This window comes from Dasypus novemcinctus, chromosome 18, assembly GCF_030445035.2.
Source record: "Dasypus novemcinctus isolate mDasNov1 chromosome 18, mDasNov1.1.hap2, whole genome shotgun sequence".
In the NCBI taxonomy this organism is placed as follows: domain Eukaryota; kingdom Metazoa; phylum Chordata; class Mammalia; order Cingulata; family Dasypodidae; genus Dasypus; species Dasypus novemcinctus.
In genome coordinates this window covers 13,843,764-13,864,339 of record NC_080690.1, presented here as the reverse complement: position 1 = coordinate 13,864,339, position 20,576 = coordinate 13,843,764, and the positions used below count along the sequence as shown (strand labels likewise).

Genomic DNA, 20,576 nt, shown 5'->3' with positions numbered 1-20,576 from the left:
TATATAAAGAAAATGATTGAAACTTAGAAAAATTTCTATTCAAATTTATGTATTGATCTAATTAGTAACCTTGGTTAGGTTATTTCTTCCTTTCTCTTCCAAATCATGAGAACCTTTAAAAAGAAAAAAATGACACTTGTTAATCATTGAATAAAATGGACTCTGTAAACTCAAGGTGCAGTTAAGAAACATTCGTTTATGAGAAAAAGTATTCTAAGTGGGTCATAACATTTCGGGACACTCTCTTTCTTGAAAATGATACATATCATCATTTCACTGTCAAGAAGGCAAGCACAGACCACTTAGGCCTGGGTTGAAGGGTCCTCAAGTACCTAAATGTTTAATAAAAGCACACCAGAACCAAGAACATAGGGAGACCATAAAAAATTTAAGCAACAGAAAAAACCAATTGAAAACCACAATAAGGCTGGAGCATATTTTGGCTACGTGCTAGGCATGCTTCTGCTGATAATATATAAAGCAAGTATGGTTTTAGCAATAATCTGAGGAATAAAAGTATTTGTGAGACCTATTTTATTTGTAATCACTGTTTACACAAACACATGTTTTGAAAGATGACAAAGCATTTCTGCAGGGAGCTAGTTCAGGGGATTTCAGAGAGTGTCCCCAGAGGGTGGCCAACTTCAATGGGCAGCGGTGGCTGGGCTCCAGGGCTCAAGCCTACTCCAGTCACAGCCTCTCTGCTGACATCAGTACTGCATACCGGATTTCAACTGTGGCTTAAATGGCATGGGAAGTTCTTGTCTCTAAAATTGGAAATTTAAGGACATGATCTCGTTCTTTTCCTTCCTTGTTGTGTGAAGAAACAAATGCACACAGATGTTTGGTCATTATCCTCAGACCCTAGTGCTTGATAGGAAGCAAGACCAGACCCAGAGCTGGGTTCTTGCGCTGGTGCAGTCATCTTACAAAATTATAGAGAAACATTAAAAAAGCAAATTTTCCCGGGAAAAATGATAGATGGAAAATATCATTCTAAACTATCCTGAAATGGAATATGGCAAACCTGTAAGCAAGGTTCGTTGCTTCGAAGAGTGTTAGGAAGCTACAGGAGAATTCAAGGTCAGTGAAAATATACATCACATACATTGTCACCTTTATATTAATTTGTTTTCAAATTTTGCAGATGATTTTGATAATAAGAATAAATGAGTTATTCCTATAATAACAAGGTACTTTAAAGATGTGTATAATATTAGTGTAGTCAATTGTTCCAAAACATCTATTCTAACTGCTGAATGTAATAAGTGCCTATGGTCAATTCATATAAAATATTTTGTCGAATATTATTTCTCAAGAGAGCAAACAATCACCTTTCATAACATCACTCACTGACCCCAGCCTTACATTGGTCAACTTTAAGTACATTTTCAGGCAATTCCTATTGGAATGGAATGGTTTTCAACACAAGTTAAGTTTAGTGAGGAAATTTTCCTTAAATTCATTACTGCCTCTTAATGTATTCATTAAAATGGTTATTTGGTGACTATCAGTGTGACTTAATCTTCTAATTAATTAGTATTCATTGATCTATAAATGTATACTTTGTCATTAATACCACAAATTTCATTACAAACTGAGGGAGAAAAGGAGATTAAAAAAATCACAAAAGTAACCAGGTAAAGTAAATCAGGACAATATTAGACAGTTGAAAGAAGAGGATTAGGAAACCACTCAGACAATACCTTGCCATGACCCAGAGTATAGGGTCCCCATTTAGAGAAACTATAAAAAGATCCAGCAGGTAAAGAGACCAACAAACTCTGAATGATCAGAGACTCTGATGGAAAATTCAAAGGAACCTAAACCAAGGTAACAGGATTCCAAAAAACAAAAGATCCCATGGCAACAGGGAATCTTTGTTCTTAAAGGGATGCCACAGATGAATGGTTTTCCATGTAAGAACCTATATTTCATTGACAGCAGGTGTTCACTAATGTACATTTTACTTTCAATGTTTAAATATTCCTTCTCTCTTGATTCTTGACCATTAGTGTAGGAGATGTGCATGTGTGCTTCAACCCTCTATCATACCCCTTCTACCCACTTCTGACTGATCCCCTCTCTCCCACCCCTGTCTCTTTGAAAAGACTCTTAGTCCTTCAAGAATCAGTAAAGTTATCAAGTGAAGATGTTGTGTGAAGTATCCACATAGAAGTGCAGAAATAAGTTCACAAATCAATTTTTGTTAGAAAAGTGTAATAGGTGGAATGTTAGCTGTGTTCGATAATCAGTCATACCAGAAATATTTATAAGAATAAAAAGACTCACCCTAAATTTGATTAATAAACTTAGAGTTAAACTATATAGTATAGGTTAGTTGGCAACAGAACATAGGTTGAAAAGGGGTAACTGATATAGAATGTAAGTAGTATGTTTAATAAGTTCAGTTGTATATATGAGGAAATGGATGGCAGATTATAGTGAGTATAACTAACACCGGTGATTTATAAGTGTGATTGTGGTTGAAGGGGTAGTCTAGTGAGGTTAATGTTAATGGAAAGCTAGAGGATAATCTAGGGACTGTAATAACATAGTGGCTTTGTTGGTAGATGAGGATCATGGTTAATAAGGGAAATATAAGAAAGTTCCTCTATTATAAGGTGTTAAGGATATAGAGATAGTTAACAGATGTAATATTGCAATATTTTTATAGCAAAGCCATGAAGGTACTATATCAATGCTAAAGGTCAAAAAAAGAACATGGTTTTGTTTTATGAGATATGAATATGATGAAGCATTATTTCCTTCATTTTCTTCATTATAAAAAGAAGTTGGTCATTGCATTTTACCAATCTGCCCATTTATTCACCCTTTGGAACACTGGAGAAGCAATTGAGTTTGTTTTTAGTTAAATAAGATAAATGTGCTTGGACAGGATTTTTTGAAGTAATGCTTTCATAATTTAAATTGCATTTGGTCTGCCATTTATTTTTTGAAGTTGAAATGTTTATTAATTAAAAAAATACTTACCCACAAGAGTCATCTCCAAGTGCCTTCAAAGTGGTCACTTGATGGTGCTCCCGTTATGCCCGGGCTGGTTTCAGCATCCAGGATGGCTTCATTCACTTTCTGTTGCCTTAGAAGGGAAGTCCAGAAGGGATGCCAGGCTAACCTGATGCCTGCACATGGTGGTTTCAGGGTGGTCAGACCTCCTTCACAGAGATCAGGTGTCCCAAAGAGAGTTTTTCAAGGGACAGAAAGCGGGAGAAGTCAGTTTCTAAAGTTCTAGGTAGAAGCACCAGGTATCTTTTCTCCTATTATATCGGTCCCAGTGGTCTCCAAACCCACCTGTCTTCAAGTGGTGGGAAAAGGATCCCACCTCTCAACAGAGACAGGTCACGGAGGCAAGGTCTCAATTGGTCCTCACTGATCCTTTATTCAAAGTGATTCAGCCACAGCCCAATTTGCTAGAGTTTTGGCCTCACGGAGGTTGAGCTTAATTGGCCTTGATTAATTAATGTGGTTCATAAGTTGTATCCTCAGATACAGGAGTGGGACAGAGCAACCAAACACCTACTTTGGTTCTCACAGTCACTGAGTGTATCAATGCCAGTGACTTGAGGTATGACTTCTAAGCAATAGGTACATTTTAATCATGTTATTTTTAATATCTAAGTTAAAAATTTCAAGTACAATATGTAAAGACTTAAGAATGTTAATTTTACTAAATGCAGTTGTATTAGTAAGCCAAAGGAGTGCTGATGTAAAGTACCAGAAATCTGTTGGCTTTTATAAAGGATATTTATTTGGGGTAGAAGTTTACAGTTATGAGGTCTTCACCAAAGTCTATTGCCATGTGTAGTGGCAAGATGGCTGCCGATGTTTGCCAAGAGTTCAGGCTTCTTGGGTTCCTATCTTCCTGGGGCTCTGTTTCTCTCTGGGCTTAGCTGCTGCTCTCTCCATAATGCCAGCTGTAGACTATCAGGCAGATGTCTCTGTTTCTCTCTCCCAGGCTTCTGCCATGTCTAAGAAACCATCTCTATTTCTTTGTGTTTTTCTCCTGTGTGTTTACTTCCTCGGCTCCAGCTCAAAACTCCCAACTCTGTCCTTTGCCATGTCTTTTCTCTGTGAGTCCCTGCTCATCAAGGGGCAGGGACTTAATACCCTATTGACATGACCCAATCAAAGTCCTAATCATAATTTAATCAATTAAAAGTGATACCTCTGACAGACCAGTTTACAAACATAACCCAATAACTATTTTTGGAATTCATAAACAATGCCAAATTGCTCCAGCAATGGAAGTATTTGCCTAGGAAATACTCTTCTCATTCAATCTGGGGAGTCTTTCAGACAGTTGCGTATCATGTTCATGAAGCACCAGCCATGTCTCACCATCACCATATTGATGAAGCTCCCATGGTTGAGATGCTAAAGAATGGATGAATCTCAGGAAACTATAATTTTAGGCTAAAACTTTGAGAACTTAACTTAGGTAGCCAGTACCAACATAATGGTGTTCAGACCTTCTGATTTTCTTTACTACCAGGTTTTAAGTCACATCCCATCTTCTTTTTCATCTGACCTTGCACCCTCCCTAGCAGCCACACCACTGCCCATTCCTGAATAACAATCTCATCTAGCCCTTTATTCATGTACTTTAGTGTGTGACATCCAAGTTAGATTATTAGTCTTCTAACTCATCATGGCCAAGGGCAGAGACATGAACCCTGCAACACTGACAACACTGCTCAAAGCTCTGGCCCATGCCCATCCCTACACCATGGGAAGTACTTGTTCAATTGAACAACAAAATGCACATAAAGTCTTTAACACTTTTACAGTCAAATTAATTAAAACTTCTATATACATGAAGCATCAGTACACCTTTTTAGCCCTCCTCTTTTCTCCTAATAACCCATACTCTAGATTTTAATGCTGTGTATTGGTTCTTCACATTTAGTTCATATTTGTGAGACCATGCAATATTTTTCCTTTTGTGTACAACTTACTTCATTTAACATAGTCTTAAAGGTTCATCCATGTTATCATATGTATTACATTTTCATTTCTTCATACAGAAGCGTAGTATTCAATCATATGTATATAACACATTTTATTTATTCATTCATTGGTTGATGGATGCTTGGGTTGTTTCTCTCTGTTGGCAAATGTGAATAATGCTGCTCTGGACTTTGCTGTGCAAATGTCTGCTTGTGTCAGTTTACAGCTCTTCTGGATATATTACTAGTAATTACTGGATCCTATGGCGGCTGTGTATTTAGCTTCCTGAGGAGCTGCCAAACTGTCTTCCATATAGGCTGCACCATTTTTCATTCCCACCAACAATGAAGGAGTGTTCCTATTTCTCCACAACCTTTCCAGCACTTGCAGTTTACTGTTTTTTTTTTAAGTGGCCATTAAGTGTGGTGTGAGATGATATCTCATTGTCATTTTTTTTTAAAGATTTATTTCTCTCCCCTTTCCCCCCGACCCCCATTGTCTGTTCTCTGTGTCTATTTGCCGCGTCTTCTTGTCTGCTTCTGTTGTTGTCAGCTGCACGGGAATCTGTGTTTCTTTTAGTTGTGTCATCTTGTTGTGTCAGCCTCCGTGTGTGCGGCGCCATTCCTGGGCAGGCTGCACTTTCTTTCATGCTGGGCGGCTCTCCTTACGGGGTGCACTCCTTGCATGTGGGGCTCCCCTACGGGGGACACCCCTGCATGGCAGGGCACTCATTGCACAGCATCAGCACTGCGCATGGGCCAGCTCCACATGGGTCAAGGAGGCCCGGGGTTTGAACCACGGACCTCCCATGTGGTAGATGGACACCCTAACCACTGGGACAAGTCCGCCGCCCACTCATTGTCATTTTGATTTGCATATTCCTCATCGCTAGTGATGCTGAACATTTTTTCGTGTGCTTTTTGGGAATTTGTATTTCCTTTTTGCAGAAATGTCTAAGTCTTTTGCCCATTTTTAAATATGAATACTCTTTCATTGCTTAGTTGTATGATCTCTTTATATAGAATGGAAATCAAACCCTTATCGGATATGTGGTTTCCAAATATTTTCTCCCATTGAGTGAGCTGCCTTTTCACTTTTTTGACAAAGTCCTTTGAATTACAAAAGTGTATAAGTTTGAGGAGGTCCCATTTATCCGTGTTCTCTTTTGTTACTTGTGCTTTTGGTGTAAAGTTTAGGAATCCACCAACTATCACCAGGTCTTGAAGATGTTTCCATACCTTTTTTTCTAGGAGCTTTATGGCTGTAGATTCTATATTTAAATTTTTGGTCCAATTTGAGATAATTTTTGTATAAGGTGTGAGATGAGGGTACTCTTTCTTTCTTTTGGATATGAATATCCAGTTCTTCCAGCACCATTTGTTGAATAGACTGCTCTGTGCCACCTGGGCGGTTTGACCATAGATGTGAGGGTCTGTTTCTGAACACTCAGTTCAGTTCCATTGGTCTATATGTTTATCTTTATGTCAGTACAATGCTGTTTTTACCACTGTGGCTAGTTAATATGACAAAGTCTGGAAGAGAGAGCCCTCCAACATCATTCTTCCTTTTTAAGATGTTTCTGGCTATTCAGGGCCTCCTACCCTTCCAAATAAATTTTGTAATTGTGTTTTCCATTTGTTTAAAAACTGCTGCTGATATTTTTATCAGGATTGCATTGAATCTGTATATCAACTTGTGTTAGAATGGACATCTTAAGAATATTTTGTCTTCCAATTCATGAGCTACTAACTGTTTGAAGCTGACTCGTGAAGCTCCTTACTCTGCTGCCATCTTGTCCTTTGTACCTAGCTGGAGGAACTTTTGATGGAGACTGAAATTTCCCTGAACAGAGTTTCTTTACCTGTAACTTCAGGGCTCTTTAAAATGAACGTGTCCCATCTCCAATCACCCAAGTCCTACTCCAGAAAAACCACTTTCCTCCAACCAAATCTTCTGATGTTTCTCTGGATTTGCCTGGGGTTTTTCAAATTGGCTAACTAGGCTTCTCACCTCAATGCATTTTACTGTCTTAACACAGTTACATATAATTGCAAAGACAGAAAGAGTTGTGTGCTGTTTTGAGTCTTTTGTGGACTCCAGAAAATTATGTTCTTAAGCTAACCCATTCTTGTGCATTTAAACCTATTGTATGTGGGACCTTTTGGTTTGATTCAGCTAAGGGACCTTTTGATTAGATCACTTCAGTTAAGGGTTTTTGATGAGATTGTGGGACTCAGGGTGGGTCCTAAACTTCTTACTGGAGTCTTATGAATTGAGGAGTACAAAGCCACAGATATACAGGAAAAAGGTTGGAATGAAAAAAAGGCCCCGGATAGGGTGACAGAAGAGGCACATGCAGAATAAGAAACTGAAGCAAGGAGGAATCAAGAGAGGAGAGAGAGGGGAGCAAACCCTGCCATGTGCCTGATCATCCACAGTTGAGCTCACAGAGAACATAAACCTGGAGGGGAAAGCAGAGACTCCAGCAGAGCCACCATTGTTTCTTGGCCTGTGGCAGGAGTCCAGGATCACCAGTATCTGACCTTTGGTGAGCCAGCATCTCTGAGGATGCCTCAATGTGGACATTTTCACAGCCTAAGACTGTAAGCTTTCAACCCAATAAATTCCCATTGTAAAAGTCAACCCGTTTCTGGTATACTGCTTTAAGTAGCTTTTAGCAAACTAAAACAAAATGTGTAAATTTTAAAAAATAATTGTTTAAATAAGACCATGGAGTACAGTTTAAAACATTGTCAGCATGTCTTCTGGGGCCATTTTGATCCAAGTTCTTGACTCTGGGTCTGGGGTAGAAACAGAAGAATAAGAAAAATCTGTCAGAAAACAATGGAACCTAAGTGAGCTTACTCGGGAAAAGAGGAGTTTGTGTTGGGGGCTTCTAAGACCTTCAGGAAAGGGCAGAGACAGTGTCCAGGGAGCCAAGGAACCCCTGGTTCCCCATGCTCTCCTGATGTTGGAATCTCCCTCCATAAGGAACAGATGTCAATTTCCTCCCCTCTCTGCCACCCCACCCCATTCCCACATCATCCAACTCAGTCCCAGAAATGGCTTCAATGTCAGCCTCATTAGCTTTAGGGCTAAACCTCTCTGTCAGAGTCAGATTTGAAAAGGGACAAAGTATAGAGAAGGCTGAGCCCTGACTCCATATTCATGTGCCACAGTGACAACTCTATGGCAGGTTTGAGAACATTCCAATGAGGAAGTGAAAACTGATAGAAAAGAAAACTTTCTATCATGAAAGCATTTTGTTTGAAATATACACTGCACTGCAAAAGGAATCAATTCAGAACATGATCGCTTTGACTCTTAACCTAAAAATATATGCTTAAACCATGCATGATTAAACTGTAAATGAGCCTGTGCCCATTGGATCCACAGGAGAGAGGGTGTGTGTGAGTGTATGTGCAATCACAGCCATTTGTCACACTTTGGTTGTCCCTGGTGGACTATGTGGTCATTCTCACCTGGGCACTGTGCTGACTCTTCTGAGAAATCTCTTCTCATGGCTTACAGTGGACCTTGATAACACAACTTTTGCCCATATTTGTTTAGGATTGGAGGGCTTCTTTCTTCTCAAGGAGGGAAAACTCCCTATCCAGTTCCCAGAGTCTCTTCCGTAGGTTTTCAATTTCCCTTAAAGAGAAGATTGGCAAGGGACAATGTTAGTAATTAAAGCTGTGTCCAGATATCATAGAACTGAAATATGGGGCTCCAATTATTAGTGCTATTAAATCTGAATTATCACATTAAAAAATACATAAAAATGTATAGAATTCTGTTAGAGTTCACTTTTTTTTAAAGATTTATTTTATTTATTTCTCTCCCCTCCCCCCCCCCACCCCAGTTGTCTGTTCTCTGTGTCCATTTGCTGTGTGTTCTTCTTTTTGTCCGCTTCTGCTGTTGTCAGTGGCATGGGAATCTGTGTCTCTTTTTGTTATGTCATCTTGCTGTGTCAGCTCTCTGTGTGTGTGGTGCCATTCCTGGGCAGGCTGCACTTTCTTTCGCTCTGGGCGGCTCTCCTTATGGGGCGCACTCCTTGTGCGTGGGGCTCCCCTACAAGGGGGACACCCTTGCGTGGTGGGACACTCCTTGCATGCATCAGCACTGCACATGGGCCAGCTCCACACGGGTCAAGGAGGTCAGGGGTTTGAACTGTGGACTTCCCGTGTGGTAGACAGGCGCCCTATCCACTGGGCCAAATCTGCTTCCTAGAGTTCATTTTGTAGACTTCTAAGAAGGTGAACAAAAATGTATGTCTAGTTTCTGTAGAACATCAAGACTGCTTCATGTAAAAATGTGTGGCTCACATGGCCCAGACATAGAAAGGAAAACCCCTTCTATTTTAAGTTCTAATTCTTGGGCTGTCATCTGGGGTCTTCATCTTATTCTCATTCACACACTCCAGAATTGTAACTCTCTTGGCAGAGCCAACAAGTCCATTTAAAAAGGACTAATTATATGGCTGGATTGTTGGTAACCAATGCAAAGTTAGGTGGTAAGTAGTTTCTCTGGGGGATCCACGTATTGCTCTTACCGAGTGGGTCCCAAACAACGGTGACTGCATTTAAATTCAGTAACACTTGACACAGCTTGTTAAGGCTCTGCTGCTGTATGTACCTTAGCCAGCAGATATTATATTACTATTTTCATTTCTAAGTCAAGAGTGATTCTATTTTCATTATCTTTCCAGCAGTAGACTACATGGTCCTTGACCAAGTTTTCAACTAATATATGATTACTAGTTTATCAACTGCATTGGTATGAGTTTTTTTTTTTTTTGGTTCTGTATTTGTTATGAAAATGAAAGGAAGAATGCCCATTAATACAGAATGGATAAACATAGGATGGAATTTTATTTGGGCATAAAATGGAATAAAGTACAGATATATCCTACAACAGGGATAAATGATGAAAACATTATGCTAGGTGAAAGGATTCTACTAAAAAGGACGTATATTTCCCTACACATGGCTCTTCTATCCCTTTTATTTGAATATAAAATTAATGCAGATATAGAAATAATTTTCATACAACTCTATTTTATATGTTTACCATTAGAATAAGGTATAATCAAAGTTAATAATGGGTAATTATTCTGTCATTGATGTTGTAATTATTGTAACCTTTCAAATATAATATTAGATGCTGTCACATCATTTAATTCTTCCACGATCTTTTCTGTGGCTTTTCTACCTTATTTCATATATGAGAACAATTTACATATAGCTTTATCCTGGTGTTGTAACATCTGTGACCTCTTAGTGGCTGGATGCCGCAGGAAGAAATGTAAGTAGGCTTTAATCTCAAACATATTGTCTTTTTAATATTTACGTTAAGAAGTAGAGAATAAAGTGCGAATAGCCCCAAGAATACTGACTGTATTTAATACAATGGAAATAGGTACATATGAACTATATCTCTTCTGCATGATAATAAAACTCTTCAATCTTCAAAAGGAGGTGTTTAAGTTTTATTTTATTGTCCTGACACTTGAGAGAAAAATTCAGGTTAAAATTTTAGTGGACACTAATATGGCCATAAAAATGGACCGTGAGTCAAGAAAGCCCAACATTTTTTTCAAAGTGAGAATCCAATGAGCATGACTGATTTCAAGGGGTGGCCCAAGTCTTGGTATTCTGTTTTTGTTCTAAATTCTCTATACTTCTATGTGATTTGAGTGTGAGGCAATATTTATATATATTGTAGTTTTGTGACTATAAAATATGATTAAAATAAAAATGCTGTGAAACACAGTGGATCCCTGTGAAATGTTTTTTTTTTGCACAGAAATATAAATATGATAGCTGTCTGTGGGTTTTTAAAATGTGCCTTATTAATTTCTCTTCCTAAAAGACACAAAATTAAAACAATTACCAACATCTGGTGAATGATTTTACTCTTTAGAAATCTGTATCTACCAGACTTTAGCTATCTTTATTATGGGAACTGATTTCAAAAGAGCCATAATACTATCTTATTGATACATTTTAGCATTCCGGTTCCACATTAGGCATTTTAACCAGTGCAAAACTATCTAATTTAAAAAAATTTTGAATGTTACTGGTATATAAAGGAAATATTACTATTGTGACTATAAGCATGGAAGACAGAATGCAAAAATATATAATAAATGTACAACAGCTTAATTGTACCTGTACAACTTCAATTAATGGCATTATTCATGATGAAATATTTTTTCATGTACTACTACATTAGTATGTGTCTTTTTCTTATTACACACATACATACAACCTAAGTGAAGTATTTAGATGGATTAAAACAAAAATATGAAACAGAAAAGTACCCCTACAAAAACTGAATCATACCTTAAGTCATTATTTACATTTTAGGTTAGCATTCTTATTGAGAGTTTTGGGTTTGTTGTTTATGATTTTAAATTCAGCTATTTCTTCTCAGGTCCACGGTTCAGAAACTTTCCTCAAAGGACCATCACTCACACTGCCTATGGCCCCACACTCACTTTAGACATAAGGTTGGCTCCATCAGAAATGGCTTGAGTTACTGTGTGCCGGGGGCCTGGCCAGGCAGTGGCAGAGAGGGCTGATGGCTGCAGGGATCCAGTTTCACCTCTGGGGGGCAGTTAGGGCTGAAGGCAGCTGCCCGGCCAAGGACTGCACGTCCAATCTCCCGCAAGGCCAGGGGCTGCTCTGGGCTTGCTCATGGGATGGGCACTCAACCTTCCAGGCTGGTTAATTTGTCCACAAGCAGTTGAGTCTTCAGCACCATGTGTGCCTCCTTCAGCAGCCCCAGATGACGCTGGAGCCCTAAGATGTGTGGAGCCTCCGACCGTGAACCATCACTGGGAGGAAGCTGCTTCCTGACCGTGAGCACATACCCAGGAGTCTCACATGAGCAAGAAAACCAACAACTCTATTTCTCCAGCACTGGAATTTTGGGGTTTATTTATTTATTTTTAAAAATTTATTTCTCTCCGCCTTAAACCCCCCACCCCCCGCCCCAGTTGTCTGTTTTCTGTGTCCATTCGCTCTGTGTTCCTCTGTGTCTGCTTGTATCCTTGTCAGTGGCACCAGGAATCTGTGTCTCTTTTTGTTGTTGTTGTTGTGTCATCTTGCTGTGTCAGCTCTCCATGTGCGTGGCCCCACTCCTGGGCAGGCTGCACTTTTCTTGCCCTGGGCAGCTCTCCTTATGGTACGCACTCCTTGCGCGTGGGGCTCCCCTATGTGGGGTACACCCCTGCGTGGCAGGGCACTCCTTGTGCACATCAGCACTGCGTGTGAGCCAGCTCCACACCGGTCAAGGAAGCCCTGAGTTTGAACCGTGGACTTCCCATGTGGTAGGCAGACGCTCTATCCGTTGAGCCAAGTCCGCTTCCCTGGGTTATATTTAATACAACAGATACAATGATAACAAAATTGCAGGCCAAAATTTTTTTTTAAGAAAGCAGTAGAAAATACAGTAGTTATTTCAAGTTAGGATTCACTTCTAATAGTTGGTGCTTATAGTATTTGACTGTTATGAACTTAGAACTCCCAGTGAATGTTCTTTCACAGGGAAGTAGTCAATTGCTGCTCTGGGTGCTTGTTTAAAAATAAAGAATTGTTCTAAGGCAAACTTGTAATTCTCTGTTTTTTAACTGTAGTTTAGCTATGTACAAATGAAGGTTCTAGTACTTCTGATTAAACCCTTATATGTGAGATCGGTTCTGTTCTCTTTCTATGTTCTGCCATTTGAAATGCACCTAGTAAACAGTCAAGAGAATAAAGAATTTCAAGGTAATATTCAGAAACATGATGTTCTTGCTTTCTTCCCTCATTTATTCCAAAGAATTTGAAACAATTATCTCTGAATAGGTTTTAGAAATTTTTATGGATGTGCTTATGATTAAAAACTATCAGGAATTTTTCACTAGTTTTTCAATTTGCGGAAAACAGATATTACTAAATATATTGAAGATATCTTAGAAATTTTTTTTTAAAGATTTATTTTTTTATTTATTTCTCCCCCCGTCCCAGTTTTCTGCTCTCTGTGTCTGTTTGCTGTGTGTTCTTCTGTGACCGCTTCTATCTTTATCAACGGCACCAGGAATCTGTGTTTCTCTTTGTTGCGTCATCTTGTTGTGTCAGCTCTCTGTGTGTGCGGTGCCATTCTTGGGCAGGCTGTACTTTTTTTTGTGCTGGGCAGCTCTCCTTATGGGCGCACTCTTGTGTGTGGGGCTCCCGTACGTGGGGGATACCCCATGTGGCACGGCACTCCTTGTGCACATCAGCACTGCACATGGGCCAGCTCCACACGGGTCAAGGAGGCCCAGGGTTTGAACCGTGGACCTCCCAAGTGGTAGGCGGACGCCCTATTCATTGGGCCAAGTCTGCTTCCCATCTTAGAAATATTTTAAGTAATTTTAAGTCAGCAACTTATATAGAATATAGTTTTCCTCTTAAATGTTGTATTTTGCTCTAGTCGTTAGTATAAAACATTATTCCTTTTTTAAAAAGACCCAAAGTCTTTATTTAGCAGTTAAATTCCTTTATTTCCCAAGCAACAGATATGATTATGAAAAAACTTTCAAGGACTAAATCATGAGAAAAATAAGGAAAACACTTTTAAAGTAATATTATATACCAATCCCTAGGTTTGTCTGGTACCCCGTGATCTCTATTAATGATAAAATATTAATTTTGTGCTTTGATTTAGGACTTTACAGTATGTTTCTTACATATTATGGGAAGAACATAATACTTAAAAAAATTGATAATCAATGAATCTACTGACCTATTTTTTAACCTTCTTTAGATCATTTCTTCCTTTGTCCTTAAAATCATGAGAACCTAAAAAAAAGAATCACTAGTTCTATTACTTTTTATTTATTTTTAAATTGTATTTAAAAAAAAAAAAGATTTATTTATTTATTTCTCTCCCTTACCCCCTCCCCCCCCCCGCCCCGGTTGTCTGTTCTCTGTATCTATTTGCTGAGTCTTCTTTGTCCACTTCTGTTGTTGTCAGTGGCACGGGAATCTGTGTTTCTTTTTGTTGTGTCATCTTATTGTGTCAGCTCTCTGTGTGTGCGGCGCCATTCCTGGGCAGGCTGCACTTTCTTTCGCGCTGGGCAGCTCTCCTTCCGGGGCATGCTCCTTGCACATGGGGCTCCCCTACTCGGGGACACCCCTGCGTGGCACAGCACTCCTTGTGCCCATCAGCACTGTGCATGGGCCAGCTTCACACGGGTCAAGGAGGCTCAGGGTTTGAACCACGGACCTCCCATGTGGTAGATGGACGCCCTAACCACTGGGCCAAGTCTGCTTCCCTAATTGCATTTTTTTGAAGAAACATAGATCACAAAAAATGTTACATTAAAAAATATAAGAGGTTCCCGTATACCCCACACCTCACACCCCCACTCCTCCACATCAATAACCTCTTTCATCATTGTGGCACATTCATTACATTTGGTGAATACATTTTGGAGCATTACTTTTTGCATAACAAGGAATCTTCAAAATAAATTCACACATTAGAAATGCATTTCTTTATTAAAAATACTGCTCTAAATGGGGTGTAATCTTAGGGACACCACATGCCACTCTAGTTCATGAAATGATACACATCATTCAATGTAAAAAAAGGCAAGCACTGACCACTGAGGTCTAGCATGGAGGTACTTCAAGTAGGCAAGTGTTTCGTGAGTGTAAACTTGTACCAAGAACAGTAGGTAGATTATATAAATAAATAGATAAATAAGAGGGAACAGGCTAGAGAAATTTTGCCAATGTTGCTAAGCATGCTTCTGCTAATATTAGGTCACTGTGGGCTGTTTATATCTGAAATACGGGGAAGTGTATCTCTAGCCCATTTTATTTTATTTTTTTAAATTTATTTCTTTCCCCTTCGCCCCACCCCAGTTGTCTGCGCTCTGTGTCCATTTGCTGTATGTTCTTCTGTGACCGCTTCTATCCTTATCAGTGGCACCAGGAATCTGTGTTTCTTTTTGTTGCGTCATCTTGTTGTGTCAGTTCTCCGTGTGTGTGGCGCCATTCTTGGGCAGGCTGTGCTTATCGCGCTGGGCCATTCTCCTTACAGGGCGCACTCCTTGCGCGTGGGGCTCCCCTATGCAGGAGACACCCCTGCGTGGCAGGGTACTCCTTTCGTGCATCAGCACTGTGCGTGGGCCAGCTCCACGGGTCAAGGAGGCCCGGGGTTTGAACCACAGACCTCCCATGTGGTAAGCAGACGCCCTACCCATTGGGCCAAGTCCACTTCCCTCTAGCCCATTTTAAATTGCCATTGCTGTGCTTACATGAATGCTGTGTTTGAACAATGACAAAACCTCATGTCAGTAAGCTAGTCCTCAGGGCTTCAGAGGACATTCACCAGACGGGGAGCAAAAGAGCAGTTGCTCAGGAGGCTGGGGACCCAGGGTTTAGGCCTCCTGTTACAGCCTCACATGCCTTTATTACTTTTACATATGGCATTGCTATTGTTCAAAAAGCTCGGTGTCTTTTTAAAATAGGAAGGATCAACCAGTGATCTCTTCCTTTTCTTTCCTTGTCAGGTGAGGGAACAAATGTGCCAGAAGTTCAGTAACTATCCCCAGACCCCAATGCTCAATCTGCAGGAGGACAGACCTAGAGCTGAGTTTGCTTGAAGACATCTACTTGTCCTAGAAAATTCTATGTATTATTATCATTTGTGTGAATAACTATTTCCAGGGGAAAAGTGACACATGGAATAACATCACTTTGAGCTATGCTTAAGTGGAATTTATTACAACAAGAGATTTCCTAGATTCAAAAAGTTCAGAAGCTCCATGAGAATTTGAAGTCAACTAAAATAGAGAAATCAAACTGCTTATTATTGGTTTTATATTAATTATCTTATTTTTACAGGTGGTATTTTTGATAATAAGAGTAAATGAGGCAGTCCTTATAATACTTGATATATAGAGAAATGAACTGTATCAGCGCAGTCGTTTACTGTGGACTGCAAGTTCCATCATGACTTCTGAACCCAATGTATTGTGTAAAATCTACTTGCTGAAAATAAATTTGGCAAAAGTCAAATTCCACATTCATCAACATTGCTGAGTTACCCAAAATTTATTTTTGTCACTCATAAAAAATGCAAGGCAATTCATATTTGGACGGCATGTGTTTTTTTTTTTTTAAAGCACGATTATTAAAGCCAGGAAGGTTTAATGCACCTCTTTCCATGTTGTTTAATAGAACTATTAATATAATTGTTATTGTTGAGAGTCCAGTTAGTTTAGTCTTCCAAAGAATGTAATATTTATGTGAACCTTTTCATGAATAATGGTAATCTAATTAAAATTTTGTTAGAAGTAGAGATAAGTACAAAATAAACCAGATAAACAAGAATACAGTGGACTGATAGTTGAACCAAGAGAATCACAAGAACTACTGAGAAAGTACCTTTTCATCACCGAGAGTGAAGAGTCCCCATTCAGGAGAAATTTCTATGAAAATTTCAAGTATTTGAATCCCAGAAATCCTGCATAGCCAGAAACACTAAGGAATACCAGACCAAACCTAAGCCAAAACCAAAGAAACAAAGGATTCAAATAAACACAAGATGCTATGGCAATGTAGAATCTTTGGTCTTAAAGGGACACCATCGTTCAAAAATTATCTGTGGGAAACTATTTCACTGAGTTCAAATACTCACCAATGTATATTTTATGTTTTCTAGCAAGTTTTAAATATTCTTTTCTCTTTCCTTTCATAAGGGTCAATTTAGGATATGTTATGTTTCTCAAAGGAAACCTCTCATTCTCTCCCTTTCTCTATGTCAAAGGCATGTGTCCTCTTTCTGTCTAGGTGGCCTTCTCCATTGGAATGTCTTTTCTTGTCTCCCATCATCTCGTCATTAGAAATACCATTTCATAATTCACAATACAAATGGAGCTGACCTTAGAAAAGGATTCCTTAAATAGGGAGGCAGTATTGGCCCTAGTAAAGAGTTGGGTTAAGCCTCATCTGTATTTCCTCCTGTTTCATCTCAGAGTCAGAAATAATTAAGGAAACTTCAAAAGGCCCATATAATTAGCTTTGCAAGTATTGTCACTGGCATGACCATTTGGACTCTTTGCTTGTTTCTTCTTACTGGAGTCAGAACTGCAGTGCACTTTCTAATTATAAGTGAGTGTTTTAGTTGGATAATTTGATAACCACAATAAGACTTATAATTTAATGAGTGCTCACTTCGGCAGCACATATACTAAAATTGGAACGATACAGAGAAGATTAGCATGGCCCCTGCGCAAGGATGATACGCAAATTCGTGAAGCGTTCCATATTTTTTGGAGCTGCCCTGGATGGTGCTTCAGGGGCAATCACTGGACATTGTAAATCCTCACAGGGCCCACTGGATGGAATGGGGGAGAGTATGGGCCATGATGTGGACCATTGACCATGAGGTGCAGAGGTGCCCAGAGATGTACTTACCAAATGCAATGGATGTGTCATGATGATGGGAATGAGTGTTGCTGGGGGGGGGGGGGAGTGGTGGGGTGGGGGTGGTGGGGTTGAATGGGTCCTCATATATATTTTTTTAATGTAATATTTTTACAGAATCAATAATAAAAATAAATTAAAAAAAAAAAGAATTAGTAACATCCTTAGTTGTAACCATATACTGGCATTGGTGTTAAGGGCCATTTTGTATTTTTCTCCTTAGGCTCTTGGTATTATACTAACCAACACCCAAATCATTGAGCTGCTCTTAAAAAAAAAAAAAGAAGAAAAAAAAGAAAATATCTTGAAAAAAAAAAATTTAATGACAACCAAATTATATTGAGCCACTCATATCCCAGGCATTGTGCTGAAAGTTTTATTTGTTCTGAAAATTAATTAATCGAAATATATTCAGATAAGATATCCTTGACACAGCTGCATACCTGAGTCTAATGAATATAAATGAGTGAGCAAGTTGCAGAGCCAACCTCTTCCTGCACTGTTTCCTAGACGTTGCTTCCTTACCATCAGTTCACATGGACCCAGTGCCTCTCAGGCAGCCAATCACCAGGTAGTGTCACAAGATGCATGTATTAGTCAGCCTAAGGGGTGCTGATGCAAAATACTAGAAATTGGTTGGTTTATATAAAGGGTATTTTTTTGGGGTAGGAGCTTACAGATACCAGGCCATAAAGCGTAAGTTACTTCCCTCGCCAAAGTCTATTTGGAGGAAGATGGCTGCCTACGTCTGTGAGGATTCAGGCTTCCTGGATTCCTGCATTCCTGGGGCTTGCTTTTCTCTGGGTTCAAGTTTTCTTTCTTCCTGGGACTAGCTTCTCTTTCCTCTGGGAGCTTACTTCCTGGGGCTCCAGCTTAAGTGTTCAGCATCAAACTCCAACATCAAAACTCCAACATCAGAAACCCTCAACCCTGTTCTTTGCCATGCCTTTTATCTCAATGCCCTAATCATAACTCAATCATGTCCAGGTACAGATCAGATTAGAAGCCTAATCCAATATCTATTTTTGGAATTCATAACCATTACAACTGCTACATGGTTCCTCTTTACCTAAGGATCTCCCTTAAAGGCCTCTCATACTTGCTATGGGATAACTGGCAAACTGGATTCCAACTTATTCCTCTTGGCCACCCCAGACGGAATAGGTGTGCAGGTGACTAATGGCTGAATGCTGAATTTCCAGGTGAACCAAAATTTAAACCACTTGGTGTGTCAAGTAAGATGTGCTCAAAAGGAATTGTGTAGGAATTTTACAGGTGCTACCATCAACTCGCAAGCACTCCACCTGGATCCTAGATGATCATTCACCTCATGCTCATGTGAGCCCATCACAACAGTGGTTCAAATGGGAGCCACAGATGTGCTGATTGTTTCCTCAAGACCAAGGGAGGCCAACCCAAGTTTTTTTGAGGTATACCCACTAGGAAGAAGGCCCGTGGAGAATACCTGCTTATCTGCATGTCCACTCTACAGTTGCTAACCCTGCTGCCTAAATTGGGTTGTTGTAGTTTTCTGCTGACATTACCACAGGACATGAGAATACTAGGAGATGTTGAAAGGGATTTCTTGTATCCAGACATAATCTCCCATACCTTAATTGGGTAATAGCAACTGGATTTTCCCTTGGTAATTTTGGGGCTGTCTAGATAAGAATGAAATGTGTAGGGTAGTCCCTCTGTAAGGACAGGCTGAAACTCTCAGGCACAAGAAGCAGCTCCTGTCCACAGGTGTGGTTTCTTTTTCTTCAGGGAAGTCTTGTGGAATGAGATCAGTTGCCCAATGCCCATATAAGCCAATCTATGACACCAGGGTTTCAAAGAAAGATGCTTTATTGCAGAGTTCTGTGTAGGGAAGCAGGAGTTAAGGAGGCCTTAGATCTTCTCCCTGACTTATAAGGGTTTAGGGTTTTTAATGGGAGATTGAGACATTGACAGATAATGACTGATTGGTTAGGGTTAATTGGAAGTGTGTAAACCTGGACCTGAAGACTGGTAAGAGCTGGGTTAAGTATGAGGTTACCCTTTACAGAATTAACCTAAGTCTGAGAAGTTCATTGAAGAGCCAGATAAGCTTTAGTAAAGTTTACTGCAGTTAGTTTGGTTAACATAATATAGTAAATACAAAGAGTAAATTAAATAAACAGACTTCAGAAAACAAAACAACAAAAAACGTCTTTGGCACAAATAGATTGCTACCAGTTGTAGCAGTGTTGTAAAACCTAAGTAAGACTATAGGTAAAATAAATAAAATTATATTAGCGATTGCATTGGGTGTTGCCAGGAGAAGAACCCTTACAGAGAAAGACTTTTCCATAAGCCAAAAACGGTTGAACTGCAAGGGCTGTCTGAGAAAGTGGAACACACCCTACAGAACTGCAGATAAGGAATCCCTTGCCATAAAACTAGTTTACCTTCAGTCGAGATAGTTTATCAGAAGAGACAAGCATTCCATACTAATCAATGTATATCTGTTTCCACTTTGTAAGAACCCGTAGGTAAAATGGAAACTTAAGTCAGCCAATAAGTATGTTTCCTCACTTGTTTCCATGTTCATCCAATATGAACTCCCCCTATCCCTTTCCTGGGCAGGGTTCCCTTCAGCTTTGAATGGGATACTGCCCAACACATGAATTGCTAAATAAAGCACTTTGTTCTTAAGGCTTTTTGCTTAACCAGGCCCACCCAGATTATCAATGATAACCTCTTTTAGGTAAAATCAATTGCTTATATTTTCATTTAGTCAAGCCTACAAATTATCTTCAGGGCAACAACTAGATTAGTGTTTTTTGAAACACTAATTGAGTAGCACAGCCCAAGTCAAGTCGACTCCTAAACTTTACCATCCCAATGATGGAACGAAATATGTTTCAGGAAGAACTGAGGAAATTGTGAAAAGTACAAGTAAGGCAAGTCTCTCCATAAAATATAATAACCTAGGGCTAAGCCAAAATATTTAAGAAACAAGAGCACTTGGACATCATCGACAGAAAAGGTTTATATAGGTGTAAACCAGAGAGCACAGAATCAAAGCCTTGTTTTTAAAGGTGCAAGGATGTAGCCAAAGTACCTAAGTACTCTGAATCTGAATGGGAAACCCACTTGTTCAACTTCCCCTTACTCTGAATT

General features: G+C 39.4%; 1 long non-coding RNA gene and 1 other non-coding gene across 2 annotated transcripts; one reads left to right on the top strand and one right to left on the bottom strand.

Moving 5' to 3' along the window:
• Positions 1-7,665: 7,665 nt before the first annotated feature.
• LOC131274242 (uncharacterized) lies at positions 7,666-16,496 on the bottom strand. Its single transcript, XR_009181451.2, has 3 exons — positions 16,392-16,496; positions 8,451-8,619; positions 7,666-7,769 (listed from the first exon to the last, which is right to left on the bottom strand). It is a non-coding gene; the product is annotated as an uncharacterized lncRNA (long non-coding RNA).
• A 676-nt stretch (positions 16,497-17,172) lies between these two features.
• LOC111767197 (U6 spliceosomal RNA) lies at positions 17,173-17,279 on the top strand. Its single transcript, XR_002799082.1, has one exon. It is a non-coding gene; the product is annotated as a U6 spliceosomal RNA (small nuclear RNA).
• The last annotated feature ends 3,297 nt before the right edge of the window (positions 17,280-20,576 follow it).